The 20,274-nt window shown below is 36.9% G+C and overlaps 1 pseudogene across 1 annotated transcript; it reads left to right on the top strand.

The window, feature by feature from the left end:
- Nucleotides 1-5,308: 5,308 nt before the first annotated feature.
- Nucleotides 5,309-19,032, top strand: LOC308641909 (solute carrier family 25 member 33-like; annotated as a pseudogene). Its single transcript has 3 exons — nt 5,309-5,342; nt 17,877-18,000; nt 18,153-19,032. The product of its transcript is annotated as a solute carrier family 25 member 33-like (transcript).
- Nucleotides 19,033-20,274: the final 1,242 nt, after the last annotated feature.

The following is a 20,274-nucleotide window of genomic DNA, read 5'->3' as shown; positions in this document are numbered from 1 at the left end:
GATATCAAGCTCCTTGATCCATTTTGAGTTAACTTTTGTGCATGGCGAGAGAAAGCAATTCAGATTCATTTTGTTGCATATGGATTTCCAGTTTTCCCAGCACCATTTGTTGAAGATGCTATCATTTCTCCATTGCATGCTTTTAGCCCCTTTGTCAAATATAAGATAGTTGCAATTTTGTGGATTGGTCTCTGTGTCCTCTATTCTGTACCATTGGTCCAACTGCCTGTTTTGGTACCAGTACCATGCTGTTTTTGTTACTATTGCTCTGTAGTATAGTTTGAAGTCTGGTATCGCTATACCGCCTGTTTCATCTTCCTGCTTAGAATTGCTTTTGTTATTCTGGGTCTTTTATTTTTCCATATGAATTTCATGATTGCTTTATCTATTTCCAGAAGAAATGCCTTTGGGATTATGATTGGCATTGCATTAAGCCTATAGAGAACTTTTGGTAATATTGCCATTTTGATGATGTTAGTTCTGCCTATCCATGATCAGGGTATATATTTAAATCTTCTAAGATCTTCTTGTATTTCTCTCTTTAGGGTACTGTAGTTTTCATTGTATATATCTTTCACCTCTTTTTTTATGTTGATTCCCAAATATTTTACTTTATTTTTTTGAAGATATTGTCAATAGGTTTGTTGTCCTTATTTCCATTTCAGAAGATTTCTCGCTGATATACAGGAATGCCTTTGATTTATGCATGTTGATTTTATATCCTGCCACATTGCTGAATTCATTTATTAGTTCTAGTAGTTTCTTTGTAAAACATTTTGGGTCTGCTAGGTATAGAATCATGTCACCTGCAAATAGTGATAATTTAAGTTCTTCTTTTCCTACTTTTATGCCTTTAATTTCTTTTGTCTAACTGCTCTGGCCAGTATTTCAAGAACTATATTGAATAGAAGTGGTGAGAGAGGGCATCCTTGTCTTGTTTCAGATTTTAGAGGGAATGCCTTCAGTTTTTCTCCATTTAGAATGATGCTAGCCTGAGGCTTAGCATATGTAGCTTTTACAATGTTGAGGTAAGTTCTTGTTATCCCTAGTTTTTCTAGTGTTTTGAACATAAAGGGATGCTGTACTTTGTTGAATGCTTTTTCTGTGTCTGTCGAGATGATCATATGGTTCTTATCTTTAAGTGTACTGATGTGGTGAATAGCATTTATTGATATCTGTATTTTGAACCATCCTTGCATCGCAGGGATGAATCCTACTTGATGATGGTACACAATTTTTTTGATATGTTTTTGTTTCCGATTCACCAGAATTTTATCGAGGATTTTTGCATTTAGGTTTATTAGAGATATTGGTCTGTAGTTGTCTTTCTTTGAAGTGTCTTTGTCTGGTTTCGGGATCAGGGTGATGTTGGCCTCATAGAATGAATTTGGAAGAGCTTCTTCTTTTTCTATTTCCTGAAATAACTTGAAAAGTATTGGTAGTAATTCTTCTTAAAAGGTTTTGTAAAACTCCTCTGTATACCCATCTGGTCCAGGGCTTTTCTTGGTTGATAGTCTTTTGATGGCTTCTTCTATTCCCTCCTTTGTTATTGGTCTTTTTAAATTGTGTGTATCTTCCTGACTCAATCTGTGCAAATCATATGACTTAAGAAATTTATCGATATCTTCACTATCTTCTATTTTATTGGAATATAGGGTTTCAAAATAATTTCTAATTATCTTCTGTATTTCTGTAATGTCTGTTGTGATATTGCCTTTTTCATCATGTATGTTAGTAATTTGAGTTCTCTCTCTTCTCTTCGTTAGCATAGCTAAGGGTCGTTTGATCTTATTTATTTTTTCAAAGAACCAACCTTTAGTTTTGTCAATTTTTTCAATGGTTTCTTTTGTTTCAATTTCATTGATTTCCACTCTGATTTTAATTATTTCTTGCCTTCTGCTACGTTTGCTGTTGTTTTGATCTTCCTTTTCTAGGGTTTTGAGATGAAGTGTAAGCTCATTTATTTGTTGTTTTTTTTCTTTTTTTGAGGAATGAACTCCGGGCAGTGAATTTCCCTCTTAAAACTGCTTTCATTGTGTCCCTTAGATTCCGATATGTTGTGTCTGTATTTTCATTTATCTCTAAGAATTTTTTGATTTCCTCTTTTATGTATTCTGTAACCCATTTTTCATTCAGTAACATATTGTTAATTTTCCAGGTGATGCAGGATTTTCCCTTCCTTCTTTTATCATTGATTTCCAGTTTCATTCTGTTATGATCAGTTAAGATGCATGGTATTATCTCCACAACTTTATATTTACTAAGGGTTGCCCTATGGCATAATATATGGTCTGTCTTTGAGAAGGATCCATGTACTGCTGAGAAGAACATATATCCACTTGATGAGGGTTGATGTATTCTATATATGTTGGTTAAATCTATGTTATTGATTGTGTTATTGACTTCTATAGTTTCTTTATTCAACTTTTGTTTGGAGAATCTGTCCAATGGTGAGAGCAGTGTGTTAAAGTCACCCATAATTATTGTGTTGTGGTCTATTTGATTCTTGAACTTGAGGAGAGTTTGTTTTATGAATGTTGCAGCACCATTATTTGGTGCATACATATTGATAATTTTTATGTCTTATTGGTGAATGGTTCCTTTTGACAGTATATAGTGTCCTTCTTTATCCCTTTTGATTAACTTAGGTTTGAAGTTGATTTTATTTGATATGAGTATGGCCATCCTGCTTGCTTCCGAGGACCATGTGAGTGGTATGATTTTTCCCAACCTTTCACCTTCAGCCTGTGTATGTCTTTTCCTATCATATGAGTCTCCTGAAGGCAGCATATTGTTGGATCTGTTTTTATTTAATCCAAGTTACTAACCTATGTTGCTTGACTGGTGAGTTTAAGCCATTAACGTTTAGGGTTACTATTGATATATGGTTTGTACTTCCAGTCATGTTTATTTATTTATTTATTATAATTTGGCTTGTTTTTCCTCTTTGGTTATTCCCCCCCCCCCTTTACTGAGTTACTTCCCATTGTTGGTTTTGGGTGCTGTTTTTCATTTCCTCTTCTTGTAGTGTTTTGCTCAAAATGCTTTGCAGTGCTGGTTTTCTGGCTGCGAATTCTTTTAACTTTTGTTTATCATGAAATATTTTAATTTCATTGTCAAACCTGAAGCTTAATTTTGCTGGATACAATATTCTTGGTTGGAATCCATTATTTTTCAGCATTTGAATTACGTTGTTCCAGGATCTTCTTGCTTTCAACGTCTGTGATGAAAAATCAGCCATTAACCTAATTGATTTACCCCTGAATGTAATGTACCTCCTTTCTCTTGTAGCTTTTAATATTCTCTCCTTGTTCTGTATGTTGGATATCTTCCAAATAATGTGTCTTTCAGTCGGTCTATTATGGTTTTGTATGTTTGGGGTCCTTTAGGCTGCCAGGATTTGGCAATCCATTCCATCTTTCATGTCAGGAAAGTTTTCTAAAATTATTTCATTCAACAGATTGCTCATTCCTTTGGTTTGGACCTCTATACCTTCCTCTATCCCAATTACTCAAGTTTGGTTTTTTTATGACATCCCATATCTCTTGGATGTTTTGCTCGTGGTTTCTTACCAGCCTTTCTGCATTGACTATACTCTTTTTGAGTTGATAAACTTTGTCTTCATTATGTGATGTTCTGACTTCTATTTCATCTAGTCTATTTGTAATATTCTCATTTGAGTTTTTGATTTGGTTTATGGTTTCCTGCATTTATAGCATTACTCTTTGATTTTTTTAAAAATCTCTATCTCCTGGTAGAGTTCATTTTTTGCTTCTTGAATCTGCTTATGTAATTCACTTTCAAAGTATTCTTTCATTGTTTGGACTTGTTGTCTATTGACTTCTTTAAGATTCCATTTTATCTGAGTCAGATATGCCTTGAGTTCTTTCTCTGTCCATTTCTCTGATGCTTCTAGGTTCTCCTGTGAATTTAAGTTGTCCTGCATTGTTTGTAATCCTTTTTTCCCTTGTTTTTTCATGGTGTTCCCATTACTTGCCAACTCTGTTTAATTGCTTTGTTTCTGTTTTCTCCTATAAATTTGTTTTGGTTTTGTATATCTCTTTGGTCTCTCCTTTGTGGTAGGAGTCTATGTCTAGAGATGTTGGGCTTTATTGAATTTAAACCTGCTTCATTCAATTCATAAAAGGCTTACAGATTCTGTAGGCATATAGTGATCTGTTATTTGGTCTTGGGACTTTATGTTTAGGTTGGGTGCTATGATGTTATGAAGGTTAGTATGTCTTGTCTAGTTTGGAAGATTGCTCTACTGAAGGGGGATATTAACAGGTGAATGGATCAGGGTATTTGGTAATAGCTAGGTATTTAGAAGCCATATAGATAGCCTCAGAGCATTCACCTATTTGCATTTAGAAAATTACACATAATGAAAGTTGTAATGCTTGAGATGAAAATTAGAGGAAAGGGGAAGGAGGAGTCCTTAAATAGAAAGAGGGAGAGAAAAATAGGTAGAATAAAAGAGAATGGAAAGAACAATAAAAATTGAAAAGGGAAAAGAAAAAAAATGATAAATGAAGTCTTAGAGTTCTATTTTCTTCTCTTCCAGTAGGTGGAGCTGTGCCCTCCGAGCCAAGCTTCTGCCCTCTATGTGCTGGCAGCAATCCTTGTAAGGTGGCTCCTCTTCCCCTACTTGGAGTCTCTCCAATCCTGTTAGTCCAGAGCCATTTCTCTTCTCGGCCCCCTCCCCCCTTCCTCCTGCCAGCCAGCCAGGCCCTGCTCCCCAGAGGTGATTTCCACAGACCTAGTTACACTTGCAGCCCCCCTGAGTGCCCTATTTCCCAAACGACTGAGCACTCTCTCTGTTTGTCATTCATCCAGACCCCAAGGTTGTGGAGCGGGTGATCTAGGAACCGTCAGTTTAATTTGTCTGGACCCCTTCGGTGGCCATGCCCCCAGGAACTGGTGGCTAAGGCCTTGGGTGTCACCGCTGGTGGTAGAGGGAGTTGGGGATCGGGAGTCCCCTCTGCTTCCCTCGGCCCCTACAGTCATGCCCACAGAGCTCTGGGGCGAGAGTTTTGAGGTTTCCCAGCTGTATGCATCTGATGGGGATGGGAGTCACACACCTGTTGAAGCAATTCCGCTGGGAAGGTATCCCATTCGCCAAACTCTGGTGACGTCAGCTTTCTGCTATGGCAGGCCCCAGACTCCTTGCCGGAGTGCCTGATGGGAGGCGTGGGTCTGGCCTGTCTCTGGTCTGTCCCAGACTCACTTTCAGTTCTGGTCCGCTGTTTCATGAAGGATTGGTTAGCAACCTCTTCAAAGGGTCTCTAGCCGCACACGATATCCGGCAATGCTGAAACGCCTCCTTCTGTGCTGGTCGCCAGGTAGCGGCAGCCTGGACCTCCACGCATGGTGGCCAAGATTCACCCGTCCGGGGCAAGCCGTCACCTCCAATAATCCCAAATTCCCCATCTAGGTCTCACTTCAGTGGAATTTTGCTGGGAATTTCTCAGCAGGTAGAATCCAAACGTTCTGATGTGTCTCTCTGTCCGCGTGGCTGAGGAGGTACTGAAAGTGCTGCTTCCCTGCCCACCACCATGTTGAGTCAGTTGTTTTAATTTTTATGTGGTGCCAGGGATTGAACTCAGTGCCTCATCCATGCTAGGCAAGTGCTCTACCACTAAGCCCCAACTTTTCTGTCCTTGGAAAATCTAAGACCAAGAAAGTTTCCTCTTAATCATATGGTACTGTGCCAGAGGATACTGGAGAGAAGGTGTTGCTAATTTACCTCCTAACTTTGATGTGTCTGGTTTCACAGTTGCTTAAGGAGCAGAACCTTCTCAATTAGTTTCTAGATTTTTCAGAAAAGAAATTTTCCCATAAGTTATTGTTTAATTGGTGTGCTTGGGGAAAGGAACCCATGGTTTCATATTCTTCCAGCTTACGGATGTAACTCAATATTGGGTTCTGAAGAAAGATCAAGCTGAGGCTATTACCAAGTATAACATTTATATATAAATAAATATATATAACACACTCCAATCACTCCAAATGATTGGTATATATGCATGCATATATATACATATATATACATGAATATACATCACACATTTGGAGTATGTAAATTATTTGAGAAGATCTCATATTGATCAACATATTGCCACAAAAGACCATAAAATAGATTAAATGTGTGTTCTCAAAACAAACAAACAAAACAAACAAACAAAAAATCCCCACAAATACTATTTCAGTATTTTAGAATTTGTTTGTATGTGTGTTGAATTTGGCTTTTAATATGGACATAGGCAAAGAACTTGTATGTAAAAATTAAGTGTTACTTCAATGTGTCTTTACACTTGTAATGAACCAGTGTCCTGCCTGAGATGAGTTTATGTCCTCCAATACATACCTGTGGGTTGAAATATGGGAGGCTATGACTTCCCTTCAGGACATTGCAAGTTATTGGTCATGGACCTCCTAACAGAAAAGAACAGATTCCATGTGAGCCATTCTCTTGTGGTTAGATGAATCAGTTTGTTCATCTGGGACCACAAGACATTATAACTTCTCCTGAAGTCTAGATAACTTTATATTCTCTTATATTTCTGGAAAATGGCCCAGGCCATGGCAATAAGATCAACTAAATTGACATCTGAATATGAACTAAGGCCAAGGCCCTTTAGGCTGTGGGGCAGTTAAACAGACCAATTAAGAACATCCATACCATAGGAACACACATACCTGACCACTATATCAGGAAATACCTAAAGAAGCAATTAATTGTTTTCTCCTGAGGTTTATTCTGTGTTGATATAAGGACAAGAAATGGGCACAAACTTTTAGAAACAAATTTAACCAGGGAAAATTTTTAAGCACCCTGTGCATTTATAATGCACAGTCCAAGCTGCTTCCATAAATTCTTTGATGCTGTGTGGGCTGGTGCTGAACCAGTTACTTTCACATGAGTTCTTGCTTTTCCACTTCCTCGAGGTGCATCGTCAGGTTGGGTATCAGAGATCATCTATTTTTGGGGGGTAGGAGTAAGTAGATTCTTTAAGGGTCCATATTAATTCTTTTATTGATCCATTTGTTATTCATAGGTATGTTGTTTAATTTTCATGTATTTGTACAATTTCTAAATTTTTTCTGTTTAATTTTTAAAAACGTTTTAAATGTTGAGTTGTGATTGTACATATTTTGGGGGTACAGTGTGATATTTCAATACATGTTTGTTATTGATTTGTAATTTTATTCTATGGGGGTCAGAGAAGATACATTATAACATTTTTTAATCAGCTAAAATATTCTTTGTGTCCTAACAGAGAGTCTATCCTGAAGAATTTTCCATGCACTTATGAGAAGAACACTATTCTACATTTTTTATTAAATGTTCTATAGATTCTGTTAGGTACATTTGGCCTTTAGTATAGTATAATTCCTAAGTCTCTACATTGATATTTTTATCTGGAAGATCTATTGGTGAAACTGGGGTACTGGAATCCCCAAATCCTTCTGTATTGATGTCTACCCTTCCTTCTAGATTTAGTAATGTTAGTTTTATATAATTGGGTGCTCTGTCATTCAATGCATATATATTTACAATTGTTATTTTTGCTTATGGAATTGACAACTGTACCACTATATAGCCACTTGTCCTTTGTCTCTTTTTACAATTTTTGACTACTTTATCTGATACATGTAAGCTCACTTTTGGTTTCTATTATCATAGAATATCATTTTTCGTCACTTCACTTACAGTCTGTGCATGTCTTCACTATCGAGGTGTTAATTGTAGCTAATGAATCATTAGATATTTTTTTCCAACTTACATTTAATACAGATAGTTTAAATATTTTAATTGAAGATGTTAATCCATTCATTTTCAAGATTGTTACTGACAAGTAAGAACTGTTGTGATTTTGTTGACTTTTTTCTGGTTTTTGTGTTTTTTCTAATCCTGTGTTCTTTCTTCCTCTCTTATTGTTCGATTTTGTGATTTGATGGTTTTCTATATAGACATTGCCTGATTTTTCTGTTTCTCTTTTGAGTTTATGCTCTTCTAAATTACACCTTTGCATGCTCATGATGATGGTTATTATCCTTTGTCTCTTGATGCTGAATTTTTCTGACGCATTTCTTCTAAGTCTAGCGTGATGGTTAGTAGATCTCTCAGCTTTTGCTTGTGCTGCAAAGTCCTTATTTGTCCTTCATTTCTGAAGGACAGCTTTGCTGTGTATAGTTTTCTTGTTAAGTAATGTTTTGTCTTTGAGGATTTTCAGTATATCATGTCATTCTTTTCTACTATGTAAGGTCTCTTCCGAGAAATCTGCTATTAGTCTAATGGGGATTCCCTTATATGTGCTGTATTCTGAATTCCTTTTTTTTTTCTCTTATACTTTGGATAACCTGATTATAATATGCCTTAGAGAAGAATTTATTATTTTGCTGAATCTAATTGGAGTTCTTTGAGCTTCCTGAACCTGGATGTCCATATCTCTCATAACATTTGGTAAGTTTTCAACTACCATTTCATTACATATGGGTTTTATGCATTTTGCCATTTTTATCTCTCTGTAACAAATATTTGTTCACTTATTAGTGTAATATAGCCTTTTTATAATTTCAAATAATAGTGTAATTTATTGTGACATATGTATATAGGCACATAATATAATTTGTTCAATTACATCCTCCACCCTCCATTCCTCTCCCCTCCTCCTTTTCCTTTATCTCCATGTTCCATGATATTGGTTCTTCATTCTATTTTCATGATGTTACTTTTTCCTACTTTTTTCTGTCTAGTTTCCACATACAAGAGATAATTTATGATCCATTATATCTGACTTATTTTGCTCAACATAATGCTCTCCAGTTCAATCAATTTCCCTGAAAATGACATAATTTTGTCCTTCTTTATAAAGAACAAAAATAAAATCTATTGTGTACATATCCCACACTTTTTTTTATTCATCCATCAATTGATGGACACATAAACTGGTTCCATAACTTGGCTTTTTAAATTTGTGCTGCTATGAACATGGGCATGCACATATTGCTGTAATATTCTGACCTTATTTCTTTTGGATATTTTATGAGGAGCAGTAGAATTAGATCATATTGTGGTTTCATTCCTAGTCTTTTGAGGAAACTTCATACTGATTTCCACAGTGTATGTACTAATTTGCAGTCTTGCCAATAATATATATCTGTACATTTTCCCCAAAGTTCTGGTAAGCCATTACTATTACTTGTATTCTTTATGAGTCCATTGTACCTGAAGTGAAATAAAAGCTTAATGAATTTCACTGTTAGCTAACGATATCAAACACTTTTTCATATACTTGTTGGCCATTTGATTTTTTTCTTTTGAAAAAATTCTATTCAGTTTATTTCCCATTTTTAATAAGTTATTGTTATTTTGGTGTTAAATTGGTTTTCCTGTGTGTGTTCTTTGTGTATTCTGGATATTAATTATTCAGAAGAATAATGGCAACAGTTTTATCCCATATTGTAGGCTCTCTATTCATACTCTTAGTTGTTTCCTTTTCTATGCAGAAGCTTTTTAGTTTGATGCAATTCCATTTATTAATTTTTTGTTTTATTTCTTGACATTTAGGGGCTTTATTAAGAAAATTTTCCCCTGTGGCTATATGTTGGAGTGATGCTTCTTTTTTTTCTCCTAGGAGTTCAAAGTTTGGGGTCTAAATCCTAGAGCATTAATGCACTTTGAGTTGACTTTAGTACAGGACTAGAGATAAGGATCTAGTTTTAGTCTTCTACATGTGGATATCCAATTTTCCTAGCATCATTTTTTAAAATTCTCATTTTTCCCAATGTATGTTATTGGCACCTTTATTAAGGTCACATGATCATAATCTGTGTAGGTTTTTTATCTGTCTTTTATTTTATTCTATTGGTCCACTTGTCCACTACTTATTGAAATACCATGCTAGTTTTCTTGCCATAGCTCTGTAGTATAATTTTAAATCTCATATTATGATTCACTAGTATTACACTTTTTGTTTAGATTTCCTTTGAGGAAAAATATAAGAAAATTTTAATTTTTTTATTCTCTAATTGCTCCAGCTAAAATTTCAAGCATTATATTGAACAGGAATGGTGAGATTTGACATCCATGTCTTGATCCTGGTTTTAGAAAAAAATGCTTCTAATTTTTCCCCATTCCATATGATGTTGGTTTTTGCTTTGTTATGTATACATGTATGATGTTTAGGTAAGTTCCTTCTATATTTTCTTCACTGTTTTTAAAATGAATGGGTGCTTTATTTTTTTCAAATATTTTTCATGCATCTAAATTGATAATCATATGATTTTTGTTCTTATTTCTTATGTGTTGAATTACATTTATTGTTTTGCATTTGTTGAATGATTCTTAAATCTCTGAGATTAAATCCATAGAATCATCATGTTCAATTTTCTTAACTGTGTTTTTAAAGAATAATTACTAATATTTCAATTAGGGTTTTTGAATTCTTATTCATCAAGAATATTGGTCTGAAATTTTCTTTCTTTGATGTGTCTTTACCTGGTTTTAGTATCAGGGTGATATTGGTTTTATGGAATAAACTGGGGAGTGTTCCCCTTTTGGTTTTATAAAATTATTCAAGAGATATTGGCACCACTTCTTTCTAAAAAAGTCTGGCTTACCAGAGACAAATCCATATAAATACAGTTATCTCATATTGTACAAAGGCACCATAAAAATACATTCAAGAAAAGATAGCATCTTCAAGAAATGTTGCTGAAAAACTGAAAATCATTGTAGCAAAATGAAAATAAACTCCTACCTCTCACTCAGCACAAAACTCAAAGTGGATCAAGGATCTATGCATTAGACCAGAGATCCTGCTCCTATGAGAGAAAAAGTAGGCCCAAATCTGAATCATGTTGGCTTAGGAACCAAATCCCTTGAAAGGCTCATAAAGCATAAGAATTAAAATCAAGAATCAACAAATGGGATTGTATCAAACTAAAAATTTCTTTACAGCAAAGCAAATAATCAATAACATGAAGGGAGAGCATAGAGAATGGGAGAACATCTTTTCACCTTTACCTCAGATAAAACTTTAATATTCTAGATATATAGAGAACTCAAAAAAACTTAACACCAAAAATCCAAATAACCCAATCAATAAATGTGCTACAGAATTGAACAGACACTGTACAGAAGAAATATGAATGGTCAAAAAATGTTCAACGTCTCTAGCAATTAGAAAAATGCAAAATAAAACTACACTGAGATTTCTTCTTTCTCTAGTTAGAATGGCAATTATCAAGAATACAATTAACAATAAATGTTGAAGAAGATATGGGGACAAATGTACACTCACACATTGCAAATTGGTGCAACCACTCTGCAAAGCAATATAGAGATTCCTCAGAAAACTTGGACTGGAACCACCATTTGACCCAGTTATCCCACTTCTTGACATATACCCAAAGAACTTAAAATCAGCATACCAGAGACTACCGAGGGAGGTCAAGTCCTGTGGACTAGATCAACCAACACCAGGTGTGTGGGTCCCAGGTGCTTAGCAGGCTCAATTCACCCCTCCCCTGGCAGGGCAGACACCTACTAGAGTTTAGTCTCTGGTGAAGGACTGCCCCTTCCGATGGGCAGAACACTGAAGGAGGTCAAACCCAGTGACCCAGAACCACCCACACCAACTTGCACAGGAACCAGATCCAGAATGCAGTAGCGTTCATTGAGGGAAACCAGCAGGATCTGGAAGACCAACATCAAAGTGAGATAGAGACAATCTGCATGGGTACTACAAGAATATGGAGAAGAAACTGTAATACCGCAGATCCACACTGCAAGAAAGGAAAACACACAGACAACATGAAAAAACAAGGGAGGAAAGTGCCCCAAACAAACCAGGAAACTATAATAACAGAACCCACAGACAGAAAAGTTGATGAAATGTCATAGAAGGAATTCAGAAGGTTCATAATTAAAATGATCTGTGAACTAAAGAATGACCTAAATGAGAAAATACAGGCAAAAATTGATCACTCCAACAATGAGATAAGAGTGCAAATACAGGTAACAAAAGATTAGAGAGAGAGAGAGAGAGAGAGAGAGAGAGAGAGAGAGAGAGAGAGAGACTCTGAAAGAAAAACAGTCAGAAATCCTTCAAATAAAGGATATAGTAAATCAAATAAAAAACTCAATAGAAAGCATAACCAACAGACTAGATCACTTGGAAGAAAGAACATCAAATGATGAAAACAAAGTATAAAACCTGGAAAATACAGTTGATCACATAGTGAAGACAGTTAGAAACCATGAACATAACATCCAAGAATTATGGGACATCATTGAAAGACCAAATATAAGAGTTATTGGGATAGAGGAAAGTACAAAGTTTAAAATCAAAGGAATTCACAATCTCTTCAATGAGATAATATCAGAAAATTTCCCATGCATGAAGAATGAATTGGAAAACCAAATACAAGAGGCTTACAGGATACCAAATGTACAAAATTATAACAGATCTATACCAAGGCACATTATAATGAAAATGCTTAGCATACAGAATAATGATAGAATCTTAAAAGCTGCAAGAGAGAGAAAATAGATTGCATATCAGGAAAGACCAATTTGTATCTCAGCGGATTTTATCAACACAAACCCTCAAAACCAGGAGATTGTAAAACAACATATACCAAGCTCTGAAAGAAAATGGATGCCAATCAAGAATCTTATATTAAGCAAAACTAAGCTTTATATTTGATGATGAAATAAAAACAAGTTATGTTAAATACGAAAAATTAACAAAAATGACTGGGAATACGAATCATGTCTCAATAATAACCCTAAATGTTAATAGACTAAACTTACAAATCAAAAGACATAGACTAGCAGATTGGATATAAAAAAGACCCAAAAATATGCTGCCTCCAAGAGACTCATCTCATAGAAAAAGACATCCACAGACTGAAGGTGAAGAGTTGGGAGAAATCATACCACTCACATGGACTGTGGAAGCAAGCAGGGGTTTCCTGCCTCATATCAAAGAGAGCAGACTTCAAACTAAAGTCAATTAAAAAGGATAAAGAAGGACACTACATACTGCTCAAGGAAACCATACAGAAACAAGACTTAATAAGTATAAATATATATGCCCCAAACAATGGAGCATCTATGTTCATCAAACAAACTCTTCTAAACTTCAAGAGTCAAATAGACCACAACACAATAATATTGTGTGACTTTAACACATCTCTTTCATCACTACATAGATTTTCCAAACAAAAGCTGAACAAATAAACTATAGAACTCAATAATACAATCAATAACTTAAACTTAACTGACATATATAGAATATTTCATCCTTCAAGGAGAAAATAAACTTTCTTCTCAGAAGCACATGGATCCTTCTCTAAAATAGACCATATATCATACCACAAAGCAACTCTTAGCAAATATAAAGATGTATAGATACTACCCTGAATTCTTTCAGATTAGATGAAATGAAATTAGAAATCAATGATAAAATAAGAAATAAAATCCACTCCAACACCTGCAGACTAAATAATATGTTAATGAATGAATAATGGGTTACAGAAGACAGCAAGGAAAAGATTTTTAAATTTTTAGAAGTGAGTGAGAACACAGATACAACATATCATAATCTGTGGAACACTATGGAAACAGCTCTAAGAGGAAAGTTCCTTGCATTAAGTTCATTCCTCAAAAAAAAGAAAAAGTCAACAAATAAACGACTTAACATTACATCCCAAAGCCCTAGAAAAAGAAGAAAAAATCAACACTAAAAGCAGTACAAGACAGGAAAGAATTAAAATTAGAGCTGAAATCAATGAAATTGAAACAAAATAAACAAAAAAATGACAGAACAAAAAGTTTTTTCTTTGAAAAAATAAATAAAATTAATAGATCCTTAGAAAGCTAATGAAGAGATGGAGAGAGAAAACTCAAATCACTAACATTATGTGATGAAAAAGGAAATATCACAACATCAGTACAGAAATACAGAACATAATTAGAAATTATTTTGAAAACTTAAACTCCAATAAAATAGAAAATATCAAAGGCATTGACAAATTTCTAGTCATATAATTTGCCCAAATTGAATCAGGATGATATACACAATTTAAACAGATCAATTTCAAAAGATAAAATAGAAGACGTCAACAAAAGTCTACCAACCAAGAAAAGCTGAGGACTGGATGGATACATAGCCAAGTTCCACAAGACCTTTATAGAAGAATTAGTATGAATACTCTTCAATTTATTTCAGGAAATAGCAAAAGGAGGCAGCACTGCCAACTTATTCTAAGAGGCCAATATCACTCTGATTCCAAAACCAGACGGACACATCCAAAAAAAGAAAACTTCAGACCAATATCTCTAGTGAACACAGATGCAAAAATTTTCAATAAAATTCTGGAAATTTGAATACAAAAACATCAAAAAGATTGTACACCACAATCAAGTGGGATTCATCCCAGAAATGCAAGGTTGGTTCAACATACAGAAATCAATAAATGTAGTTCATCACATAGATAGACTTAAAGATATGAATCACATGATCATCTCAATAGATGTAGAAAAAGCATTTGACAAAATACAGCATCCCTTCATGTTCAAAACACTAGAAAAACTAAGGATGACAGGAACATATCTCGACATCATAAAGACTATCTATGCTAAGCCCCAGGCCAACATCATTCTAAATGGAGAAATATTGAAGTTGAATTGAAATTCCAAAAACAGAAACAAGACAGGGATGCCCTCATTCACCATTTCTACTTAACATAGTTCTTAAAACACTAGCCAGAGCAATCAGACAGATGAAAGAAATTAAAGGGATACACATGGGGGGAAAAACTCAAATTGGTACTATTTGCTGATGATATGATTCAATATCTAGAACTAGTAAATGAATTCAGCAAAGTGGCAGGATATAAAATCAATATTCATAAATCAAAGTCATTTCTGTATATCAGTGACAAATCCTCAGAAAGAAAAATGAGAAAAACTACCCCATTTACAATAGCCTCAAAAAAATAAGATACTTGGGAATCAACTTAACAAAAGAGGTAAAAGATTTATATAATGAAAATCACAGAGCCCTAAAGAAAGAAGTCAAAGAATACCTTAGAATATGGAAAGATCTACCTTGCTCTTGGATAGGCAGAATTAATATTGTCAAAATGATCATACTTCCAAAAGCACTATACAGATTTAATGAAATTCTAATCAAAATTCCAATGACATTTCTCACAGAAATAGAAAAAGCAACCATGATATTCATCTGGAAAAATAAGAGACCCAGAATAGCTAAAGCAGTCCTTAGCAGGAAGAATGAAGCAGGTGGCATCACTATACCAGACCTTAAACTATACTATAGAGCAATAGTAACAAAAACAGCATGGTATTGGCACCAAAATAGACTGATAGACCAATGGTACAGAATAGAGGACACAGAGACTAACCCACAAAATTACAATCACCTTATATTAGATAAAGGTGCCAAAAACATGCATTGGAGAAAAGATAACCTCTTCAACAAATGGTGCTGGGAAAACTGGCAATCCATATGCAACAAAACGAAATTAAACCCTTATCTCTCACCATGCACAAAACTCAACTCAAAGTGGATCAAGGACCTAGGAATTAAACCAAAGACCCTGTGGCTAATAGAAGAAAAAGTACACCCTAATCTCCATCATGTGGGATTAGGCCCCAACTTCCTTAATAAAACTCATATAGTGCAAGAATGAAAATCAAGAATCAATAAATGGGATGTAATCAAACTAAGAATTTTCTTCTCAGCCAAGAAACAATCTGTGAGGTGAATAGACAGCCTACATCTTGGGAGCAAACTCCTCACATATCTGATAGAGCACTAATCTCTAGGGATATAAATAACTCAAAAAGCTAAGCACTAAAAAAACAAATAACCCAATCAATCAATGAGCCAAGGACCTGAACAGACATTTCTCAGCAGAGGATATACAATCAATCAACAAATATATGAAAAAAATATTCAACATCTCTAGCAATTAGAGAAATGCAAATCAAAACCACTCTAATATTTCATCTCACTCCATTCAGAATGACAGCTATTATGAAAACAAACAACAGTTTGTGTTGGTGAGGATGTGGGGGAAAAGGTACACATTCATACACTATTGGTGGGACTGCAAATTGGTGCAGCCAATAAGGAAAACAGTATGGAGGTTTCTTGGAAAATTGGGAATGGAACCACCTTTTGACCCAGCTAACCCTTTCCTCCGTGTATACCCAAAGGACCTAAAAACAGCATACTACAGGGACACAGCCACATCAATGCTTATAGCAGCACAATCCACAATAGCTAAACTGTAGAGCCAACTTAGATGCCCTTCAATTAGATGAATGAATGAAAAAAATGTAGCATATATACACTATGGAATATTACTCAGCAACAAAATGGAATAAAATCATGGCATTTGCAGGTAAATGGATGGAGTTAGAGAAGATAATGCTAAGTGAAGCTAGCCAATCCCCCCCCCAAAAAAAAACAAATGCTGAATATTCCTTTAATATAAGGAGGCTGATTCATAGTGGGATAGGAAGAGGGAGCAAACTCTAAATAGGGCAGAGGGTTTGGAGGGGAAGGGAAGTGGCATGGGGTTATTAATGATTGTGAAATGTGTGATCATTATCATCCAAAGTACAGGTATGAAGACACAAATTGGCATGAATATACTTTGTATATAATCTGAGATATGAAAAATTGTGCTCTCTATGTGTAATAAGAATTGTAATGCATCCCATTGTCATATATAAAAACTCAGCATACCATAGTAATATGCCACATCAATGTTCATAACAGTTCGATTCACAATAACTCAGCTATAGAACAACCCTAGGTTCCCTTTAATAGATAAATACATTTTAAAATGTGGTATATATACAATGGAATAGTACTCTTCCATAAAAAAGAATAAAATTATGGAATTTGCTTGGAAATGGATGGAACTGGAGATTATCATGCTAAGTGAAACAAGCCATTCCCAAAATCCAAAGGCTGAACATTCTCTCCAATATGTGGATGCTGGCTCACAATAGGAAGGGGTTGGGTGGAGAAAGGAGGAATTAAGAATTACTAGATTGGACAAGGGAGAGTGGGAGCAGTGGAGGAGGAATGAGAATGCAAAGTGAATAGAATGAATCAGACATAACTTTCTTTTGTTCAATAATGAATACACAACTAGTGTAACTCCACATCATGTACAACCACAAAAATAGGAACTTGTACTCCATGTATGTATGATATGTCAAAATACATTCTACTGTTATGTATGACTAAAAAGAAAAAATAAAAAACAATACAAATTTGGTAGGTTGTCTGTGTCTATAAATCTTCCCCTTTTCTTCTAGGTTTGCCATCATATTGGAACAAAAGTTTGCAAATGATTCTATGATCTGTAATGATCCTCAGAAATGTCTGTGATGGTATCTTTTACTTATTGGTCTCTCATAAGCCTTGCAGGGTGTTTTGTTTGTTTGTTTGTTTGTTTGTTTTCCCCCCATTCCTTTCCAGGCATCTCTCTTTAAGTGGTTCTGTTCAAAAGATTTGTCTTCAAGTTACGTGTTACACTTGATCTCCTTTTTATCTCTCCATCATTTTATTACTTGTGCTTATTAAGCTCTTCAGCTAGATTTCTGTTTAGTTCACTTTCATGATCTCTGCCTCTTTGGTGAGTTTTCATTTATACCAAGAATAGTCTTTAAATTTTTAATGTGTTGTCTTATTCACTTATATGTCATTAAGTTTCTTTAAAAAACCTGTATTTTGGCAGAGGCCGGTGAGGCATCTGCGGATGCCCCAGGGGTTGTGGGACTGCGGAGCCCGCTTGCACGTGGAGGCCCCATTGGACAGCGGGCGCGAGAGGACCGGGACCTTGCGCATCCCTCCCGCGGGCCACGGAGCCGGGGAGGCCATGGCCACAGGCACCCAGCACCCAGCAGAAGGAGAACACGCTGCTTCCCCTCTTCGCTGGCGGGTGAGCCTAAGGCCCAGCCCCAGCTACCCGCCTCTAGGACCCCCATGGGGCCTTCTCCGTGGGTTCCGCACGGGACGGGGGGAGGGGCCGGGGCCTCTTCCCCCACTCCCCACTCGCCCTGGGATGCCAGGCATTTTCTCCTTAACAATTAGTGGCTGGTGTGGGGGCACAGTTGGTGCTATTTTCACTTGCCCACTAGAAGTCATTAAGACCAGGCTACAGTCTTTAAGACTTGCTCTCTGGACATCTGTTATCCTCAGGTTCATCTGGGGACCATTAATGGAGCTGTAATGGTGAGACTGACTTGGTGACACCTGGACTCCTACAGGTTCTGAAGTGGATCCTGGAGAAGGAAGGACCAAAGTCACTCTTTAGAGGCTTGGGTCCAAATTTGGTTGGAGTGGCACCATCAAGGGCTGTGTACTTTCCATGTTACTCCAAAGAGCAATTTAATGACATTTTCGTGCCTAATAGCAATATTGTGCATATTTTCTCAGCTGGTTCTGCAGCTTTTGTCACAAATTCCTTAATGAATCCTATATAGATGGTTAAAACTCGGATACAGCTAGAGGGAAAAATAAGGGGCTCCAAGAAGATGAACACACTCCAGTGCACTGGATATGTTTACCAGACAGAGGGCATCCATGGCTTCTATAGAGGACTAACTGCCTCATATGCTGGAATCTCAGGAACTATCATCTGTTTTGCTATTTATGAAAGTTTAAAGAAGTATCTGAAAGAAGATCCATTAGCCTCTTCCACAAGTGGAACTGAGAAAAATTCCACAAGTTTTTTTGGACTCATGGCAGCTGCTGCTCTTTCTAAGGGATGTGCCTCCTGCATTGCTTATCCACACCAGGTCATTAGAACTCGGCTCCAGGAGGAGGGCACCAAATACAAGTCCTTCATCCAGACAGCTGCCTGGTGTTCTGGGAGGAAGGCTACCTCATCTTCTATAGAGGACTCTCAGCCCAGCTCATCATGAAGTGGCACCCCCTTTCTCCACAGAAAAGCCCTCTTCACCATGGCTGATTTTAAGACTGTCAGCAAAAGAGTCCAATGTAGACAAACTTCCTATTTTCATGTCACCCTATTTACTTGGCCACTGGCCGAGAAGATACCAGCACTCCAGGTGCTGGACTCCCCCTTACTGGTTTTTCACAAACATATCCAGTATAGTACCTTGAAGAAATGTGCAAACAAGGCCTCTGGCCTTGAGCTGGGCTTCACAGAGATGGTCTACATTTTTAAGATAAGTTACAATTGGGCTCCATGGTAACAGCTGGCAGGGGGAGGAAAGAGAGGGGAGAAGAAGCTCTCCTCTTCTCAGATGTTGTCCTTGAAGAGTTAACTTGCCCAGAACAGTGAAAGAAAAAGCTGCTTCTATGTGAATTTCTGCAGACTGTGAACTTCTGAGCCCCTCCCCTTACACGCTGGGTATAAAACTCTGAAACTCCCTGAACTCGGGGTTAAGGGGATTGATTGATTACAGCAAAAGCTGTGCCCTCTGAACCTGGCTGCAGCCAAATAAAACTGTTTCCTGCTGTCTTCAGTGCGTTGCCTCGTTTGTCCCTACAACATTTTTGGCGTCTCAGATGGGACAGAGGAGGTAAGGAAGGATATTCTGCCTCTCTTGTCTCCGGGGACCGGCTTCCCTGGGGTGGTGGGAGAACAGCGGTTCCCTTGGTGCACCCAGGCCACTCTTGGCCTGAAGGGTGATTGACTCACCCAGCACCCTGGGGCTGCCACCTCGGAGCACAACAGAACCCAAAGGCAACAGGAATCAGAATTAGGGTTTTGGAGCATGGCCCAGCTGAACAGGTAGGACCCAGGTCCATTTGGTTTTGCAGCCCGCCTGACTTCCCCTTTGAGGCCTAAGTGGGTGGAAGAGAGGCTTGATCAACCTCCATTGGGTCCTGAGTACCCTTCAAAGTGGTTGGAGCTGAAACAAGGAGTCACCTGAGTAGCCCTTGATCAGGGTCAGCTAGCAGAGGGGAAACCATGGTGCCCTTTCAGTTTGGTTTGGAATTGTTGGAATTGGGGCGGTGTAGAAATTTTGTTCTGTCCATGTCTGTGTGAAAGTGTGTGAATGAGACGGACAAAGGAAAGGGTTCCGACCCAACCCGAGGGCTGAAGCAAATGCAGAGTCCTGATCTGCGGTTCTGAGGCACCTCATACAGTCTATGGAAGAATTTCACCAACCAATGTCTAGGTGAAAACTCCAGGTCAGGGGTTGATACCAACCCGCAAGGCTAAGAGGGCCCTAAGTCCCTG

The sequence above is a fragment of the Spermophilus citellus genome (genome assembly GCF_964194105.1).
Source record: "Spermophilus citellus genome assembly, chromosome: 2".
NCBI lineage: Eukaryota > Metazoa > Chordata > Mammalia > Rodentia > Sciuridae > Spermophilus > Spermophilus citellus.
Note: the sequence above shows the minus strand (reverse complement) of the source record. Positions and strands in the feature narration are given on the sequence as shown.